This window comes from Bison bison, unplaced genomic scaffold, assembly GCF_000754665.1.
Source record: "Bison bison bison isolate TAMUID 2011002044 unplaced genomic scaffold, Bison_UMD1.0 scf7180017864115, whole genome shotgun sequence".
Classification (NCBI taxonomy): Eukaryota; Metazoa; Chordata; class Mammalia; order Artiodactyla; family Bovidae; genus Bison; species Bison bison.
The window spans coordinates 414,322-421,424 of record NW_011494687.1 but is presented as its reverse complement, the minus strand read 5'-3'; the positions used below and the strand labels follow the sequence as shown (position 1 = coordinate 421,424).

At 52.1% G+C, this 7,103-nt stretch overlaps 1 long non-coding RNA gene across 1 annotated transcript in view; it reads left to right on the top strand.

Moving 5' to 3' along the window:
* Window positions 1-7,103, top strand: part of LOC104988042 — a 7,304-nt gene extending 201 nt beyond the window's left edge. The window contains exons 2-3 of the long non-coding RNA XR_825201.1: window positions 1,056-1,210; window positions 7,027-7,103. This is a non-coding gene — a long non-coding RNA (uncharacterized LOC104988042). The remainder of the gene's footprint in view (window positions 1-1,055; window positions 1,211-7,026) is intronic.

Sequence of the window (7,103 nt, the reverse complement as noted above, 5' to 3'; positions counted from 1 at the left end):
CGGGAGGGACTGGTGGGAGCTGGGTGGGGGGCACTTGGGGGGAGCCACTCTAAGGGTAAAGGGGCACTGCTACCGTTCAGGCCACCCCACACTCAAACTGCCTGGTCCATCAGAGCTGGATTCAGTGGGCAGTAACTCATGACCCCTGACCACCCCCGCCCCGCCCCCCCCCCCACACTTCTTGCTTCTTCCTCCTAAAGGCCCTAATTCTAGGGTCAGTGGACTCATTCCCTGGCACTGTAGGTCTTTCCAAGGAGCGGGAGGGCTGGGCTACTGAGAAGCAGCTGGGGAGGGGGATTCCCTAGTCGGGAAAGACTTTCCCCTCCTGGCCTTCCCTGCAGGAGCCTCTGGGGGTGTGGTGTGAGGAGGCTATTCTGGGCTGGGGAGAGTCTGCTGGTGGAATGGATCCTCCCAGGTCCTTGCCACATACCCTGAAGCCCTCAGAGAGAAGCTCACTGTGTAATTACAATCATCTCCCTCACCGCATTCTAAACTATCATTATCTTCCCTGGATCTCCCCAAGCTGTGTTAACCACTTTGAACCCTAGGCACTCTGAGAGAAGTAGGAGGTTGGGAGGAGGGACCCAAAGTTCACTTTTGGAGGGTTGGGGGTGGAGGTGGGTGGGATACAAGTGGGGAACCCTGAGGATCACTTGGAGTCACGTCTTCCTCCCGTGCCCCTGCCCCTCTCCGCTCCCCACTACCTCTCGGAGCAGGCCGAGCCCTCCCTGTCCTGGGGTGCACCCTCTTTCCGCTTTCACTCTTGGTCTCTCTGAGCCTGCCCACCTCTTCCTGTCTTTCTTTCCTATTTCTGCTTTTCCAGGCCCAAGTGGTGGGGTCCTGCTGGGGGCGGTGGGCCCAGGCTGGTCCTGTGGCCCAACCATCCTGGCATGAGGCACCACTATTTCAATTGCAGGCCTGAGAAAGGGAGGGGTGTGAGCGCAGAGTCTGCTTCCCCGGGGACTAAGCCCTGGTGGATGAGCTGACCCAGCCCCAAGGAAGAGAGATTCTAGCTAACCAGCTGCCCTGCATTGCCTCTTTCTCCTTTCTCCCAGATTCTGATCTGCTCCCTCCCAGAAGAAACCATAGTTGTGTCAATCTCTGCCCCCTGGGCAGGTCCTGGCGCCAGAACCACACATCAGGGAGCTCCTGCCCCGGGAGGTGCATGAAGAGGCCTTAGGCTGGACCTGCCCACCCTGCCCAGTCACCGGTCAGACATCTGATTGACCCTGTTGGTAACAGTGACGAGGGCTGGGAGGAGGTTGGGACAGGAATCCGGCAAGGGAGAATGAGGGGCGAGAGGTCAGGCGCTGGGGGCCCCAGAAGTAGGGAAAGGAACAGGTAAAAAGAGAGCAGAGTGCTGAGGATCCAGCCTGGCAGTGGGGGCTGGGGTGGGGTGGAGCTGGGACCAGAACCCTGGGCCAAGGCCAAGGTGGGTAGGAGGTGTCGAAGGAGATTGGCTTGTCCCTTCCAACCCTTTCCTTGGCCATCTAAAGAGGGGTGGCACCCAGGTATTACTCAAAACAAAATCATTTGAACTCCCATGAGTCTAAAACCGGTATGATCAAGAGTTATCATTCTTTTTTTAAAAAGTTTTTATTTTGTATATTTGGAGAAGGCAATGGCAACCCACTCCAGTACTCTTGCCTGGAAAATCTCATGGGCAGAGGAGCCTGGTGGGCTGCAGTCCATGGGGTCGCAAAGAGTCGGACACAACTGAGCGACTTCACTTTCACTTTTCACTTTCATGCACTGGAGAAGGAAATGGCAACCCACTCCAGTGTTCTTACTTGGAGAATCCCAGGGACAACGGAGCCTGGTGGGCTGCTGTCTATGGGGTCGCACAGAGTCGGACACGACTGAAGCGACTTAGCAGCAGCAGCATAGCTGATTAACAATGTTATGACAGTTTCAGGTGAGCAGCAAAGGGACTCAACCATACATATACTTGTATCCATTCTCCCCTAAACTCCCCTCCCACCCAGGCTGCCACACCTCGAGTAGAGTTTCATGTGCTATACAGTACGTCCTTGTTGGCTATCCATTTTAAATATAGCAGTGCGTACATGTCCATCTCAGCCTCCCTAACTATCCCTTCCTCTCATCCTTCCTCTCCTCCCCTGGCAACTGTAAGCTCATTCTTGAAGTCTGTTTCTGTTTTGTAATTTCATTTAAGACTTATCATTTTTAAAGTATATTGTCATCCTGCTCATTTAACTTACATGCAGAGTACATCATGTGAAATGCCAGGCTGAATGAATCACAAACTGGAATCAAGATTGCCAGGAGAAACATCTACAGTCTAAAATATGCAGATGATAGCACTCTGATGGCAGAAAGTAAAGAGGAGCTAAATAGCTTCTTGATGAGGGTGAAAGAGGAGAGTGAAAAAGCTGGCTTAAAACTAAACATTCAAAAAATGAAAATCATGGCATCCAGTGCCGTCACTTTGTGGCACACAGAAGGAGAAAAAGTGGAAGCAGTGATACATTTTATTTTCTCGGGCTCCAAAATCACTGGGGATGGTGACTGCTGCCATGAAATTAAAAGACGTTTGCTCCTAGGAAGAAAAGCTATGACAAACTTGGACACCATATTAAAAAGCAGAAACATCACTTTGTAGACAAAGATCCATGTAGTCAAAGCTATGGTTTTTCCAGTAGTCATATATGTATTTGAGAGTTGGACCATAAAGAAGACTGAGCACCAAAGAATTGGTGCTTTTGAATTGTGGTGCTGGAGGAGACTCTTGAGAGTTCCTTGGACTGCAAGGAGATTAAACCCATCAGTCTTAAAGGAAATCAACCCTGAATATTCATTGGAAGGACCGATGCTGAAGCTGAAGCGCCAATACTTTGATCACGTGATGTGAAGACCCAATTCATTGGAAAAGACCCTGATGCTGGGAAAGATTGATGGGAAAAGGAGAAGAGGGGGCAGAGGATGAGATGCTTAGATCACCGACTCATTAGACATGAGTTTGAGCAAACACTGGGAGATAGTGGAGGACAGAGGAGTCTGGTGTGCATGGGATCACAAAGAGTTGGACCCGATATAGAGACTGAATAACAACAATACTTAAGGTAACAGAACTGTCCCTTTCATTCTCCTCTGATGCTCACAACTGTCCTGTGCTGTGAGGAAGGCAGTGGGAGAAGCTGCGGTTCAGGGAGGGCGAGAGTTTAGCCAAAGTCACCTACTCATGTAGGGCAGAGCCTGTCTGTCACCAAAGCTTCTGACCTCAGGGTGTTGCTTGCTGGTGGCAAACATGGTGCATGCGGCACCAGAGTTGCTGTGTCAAGACCCTGGTTCTCACTTGCAGGATGTACTTGAGTCCATGGCTTCATCTCTCTGAGCCTTCCTTTCCTCACGGTGAGGAGGTGAGCAGACTGGCAATGATGTTCCCCTGGGTACCATAGTGCAGTGAGCTGGTCTTGCCCCGAGCTGGGGTTGGCCCCACAGTGACTGGAGTCTCCTCTTTGTGCCTCTAGACTCAGGCAGTCAGAACATCTCCAGGCTTGCCCTTGTTTTGATCTAGCCCTGAGATCTGAGAACTGCTCTCAAGCACCCCTACCTCCCTCCTATCCAAAGCTAGGGCTTCTGGATTGCAATCTCAGGTCCCCAGTTCAGACCCGACCTCTGGATCTGAAGTTCCCACGTCACCCTTCCTGTCCTCCCAGTGAAGAGGGCATCCTTTTTATTTCTCTCTCCCATCCCTGTCTCCTCCTCCTGCCTTCTCCCTACCCTGTACCTCATCCTTCTTCTCTGTTTCCCCTGCCCTCTCCCCCAACTTCTCCCTTGTCTTCCCCTCTTCTATTTGCTCCTGTGTCTCCACACTCCTCTCCCACCCTCCTCAGCTCTCCCCTTCTCTTCCCTCCTCTCCTTCCTCATGCCTCCTGGCTCCTCTCCCGTGCTCCCCTACCCCTAAGGACCTCGACAGGCAGGAGTTCACTGGGACCTCCCTTTCCCACCAGAGCACCTGAGAGAGGGGCGGGTAAGAATGGGGGCAGAGAGCTGAGGACCCAGCCTAGCAGCCTCACCTCTGGGCCGGCCCCTCCTAGTGGGGCTCAGGCCAGGGGCCTGCTGAGTGGAGGGGACAAGAGGTCTGTTGCAGATCTGGACTGTGGGAGGCCCTGGGTGCTGGCTGCAAGCTGCTGTGCATTGCACTGGGTCTGGGCAATGCCTACGTGCTCTCAGATGGCACCACCCTTTCTTGGGACACCTGTGGCCTCCATGCCCTGCTGCTGGCTCTGGTTGGAGAGCTAGAGAGTAGCTTGGTTCCGCTGTGTGGGGAGAGGGAGGGGAGTGGGAGGGGAGAAGCCTACCCCAGCTCACCCACCACTGACCGGTGCCAGGCACCCAAGGGACAGAAGCCTGAGCAATCAAGTGTATGTATGTATCTGTGTGCTCAGTTACTTAGTCATCTCCTACTCTTTGTGGCCTCTTGGACTGTAGCCTGCCAGGCTCCTCTGCCCATGGAATTTTCCAGGCAAGAATCCTGGAGTGGGTTGCTATTTCCCTCTCTAGGGGATTTTCCTGACCCGTGTCTCTTGCATCTCCTGCACTGGCATGCGGGTTCTTTACCCTGGGAAGTCCAGCTAGTCAGGTGACATTTCTGGACACTAGCCCTTGGAGTTGGTGCTGGAGGCTCTGAAGGATGTGATGTTAAGGGCCAGGTCTGAGGTGAGCTGCCTCCCCACTCAGAGGTACCCAGGGCTCTATGCCAACTTTCCCAGCTAGCGGGGAAGGCCATTCTTTTTAAAAAAAAATAGTGTCATTGACATAGAGAAGAGACTGGTGGTTGCCAAGGGGGAGAGGGTTAGGGGAGGGATCGAGTGGGAGGTTGGGGTTAGCAGATATAAGGTTTTTGACCCCCACTTTTTATTTATGCTTTTGGCGGTGTTGAGTCATGTGGGATCTTAGTTCCCAATTGTTGTTGTTCAGTCACTCAGTTGTGTCCAACTCTTTGTGACCCCATGGACTGCAGTGCACCAGGCCTCCCTGTCCCTCACCATCTCCCGAAGTCTGCCCAAGTTCATGTCCATTGCATCGGTGATGCCATCTTAATTCCCAGAGCAGGGATCAAACCTGTGCCCCTTGGAGTGGAAGAATGGAGTCCTAACAACTGGACTGCTAGGGAATTCCCCGAGCTTTTATATATAGAATGGATGAACAACAAGGTCTTACTGTGTGGCACAGGGAACCATGTTCAATGTCCTGGGATAAACCATAATGGAAAAGAATATAAGAAAGAATATATGTGTATAACCAAACCACTTTGTTGGACAGCAGCAGTTAACCCAACACTGTAAGTCAACTGAACTTCAATACAAAATTTTGTGTTAAAATATACATAACACAAAATTTACCATTTTAACTGTTTTTAAAGTGTTCAGTGGCTCTCAGTACATCCATGTGTTGTGCAGCTGTCACCACCGTCTGTCTCCGGATTTTTTTATCTTCTGAATCAGAAGCTGTATACCCAGTGGAACAATAACAATAACAGTCTCTATGAACATGACTAGGAATGTGACTGCTGCTGCTGCTACTGCTGCTAAGTCACTTCAGTCGTGTCCAACGACCCCATAGACGGCAGCCCATCAGGCTCCTCTGTCCCTGGGATTCTCTAGGCAAGAACACTGGAGTGGGTTGCCATTTCCTTCTCCAATGCATGAAAGTGAAAAGTGAAAGTGAAGTCGCTCAGTCATGCCCGACTCTTAGTGACCCCATGGACTGCAGCCTACCAGGCTCCTCCATCCATGGGATTTTCCAGGCAAGAGTACTGGAGTGGGGTGCCATTGGAATGTGACTAGGAATGGACTTTTCTTGCCGTCCCCCTTCCAGCTCCACACAGATCTGTTCCCCTGGGTCTCCTTGGCCCCATTCTTTCTCTCCCAGCTGCTGCCAGCATGCCACCCTGGCCGCAGTGCGTTTCCAGCCCTCCCCCTGGTGTTCCTCTAGGAGGGTCCCATCCTCCTGAGCCACCTCCCAGCTCCACCCCTGCCTGTCTGGAGGCCTCCACACTCACCCAGGGGGTGCTCAGGATCCTGCCCTGGCTCTGCTCTGGAAAATGCCACCCCACCCAATGGCCTTCTCTTGCTTCTCACCTTTCTTTACTATTCAGTGCTTCTGGCCACTGTCCCCTCCTCCTACTCTGAAATTCTCTTTTCTCTTGGCCTCTGAGAAAGTGAGACAGAGGAAGAAGCAGAGGCTCTGGAACCCCCAGAGATCTGGGTTCAAATCCTAACAATGCCTTTTACTAGCTTGGACTCAGGCCATGTCACTCCCTGTCTCTGAGCCTCAGTTTCCTTATCTCTGCTCAGATGGTAAAGAATCTGCTTGCAATGCAGGAGACCCAGGTTCGTACTCTGGGTTGGGGAAATCCCCTGGAGAAGGGAATGGCTACCCGCTCCAGTATTGTTGCCTGGAGAATTCCGTGGACAGAGGAGCCTGGCTGGCTACAATCCATGAGGTTTCAAAGAGTCAGACACGACTGAGTGACTAACACTTTCACTTTCGAAACAGGACAAATCACACAGCCCTCCTGGGTTGTCATTAGGATTGAGAGAACTCATGGCTCTAAGTGCCGGGCACTGGGCCTGGCAGAGTGAGGAGCCCAGCTCTGCCCTTTCGGATCACTCACTGCTACTAACCCCTCCCCCATTTTCCTTACACGCAAGGGTTTTCTGAAATCCTGTCTCAGTGTTCTCTCACCCTGGCCTTCACCCATCTGTGCATTTGCTGTTGTTGTCACTCAGTCACGTCTGACTCTTTGCGATCCCATGGACTGTAGCCCACCAGGCTCCTCTGTCCATGGAATTTTCCAGGCAAGAATACTGAAGTGGGTAACCATTCCCTTCTCCAGGGGATCTTCCTGACCCAGGGATTGAACTCATGTCTCCTGCATTGGCAGGCGGAGTCTTTACCCCTGAGTCACCAGGGATGCTCTGTCTGTGAATTTCAATATCACTTTCTCTCTCTAGTCTGACTACTCCTCTCTCCTGAGTCTCACATTCCTAATTCCAGGTGGGACATCTCTACCCGGCTGCACCTTATGTGTCTCCTGCCTTTGGTGACCACCACCTCTCCCTTGGGCTCCCAGG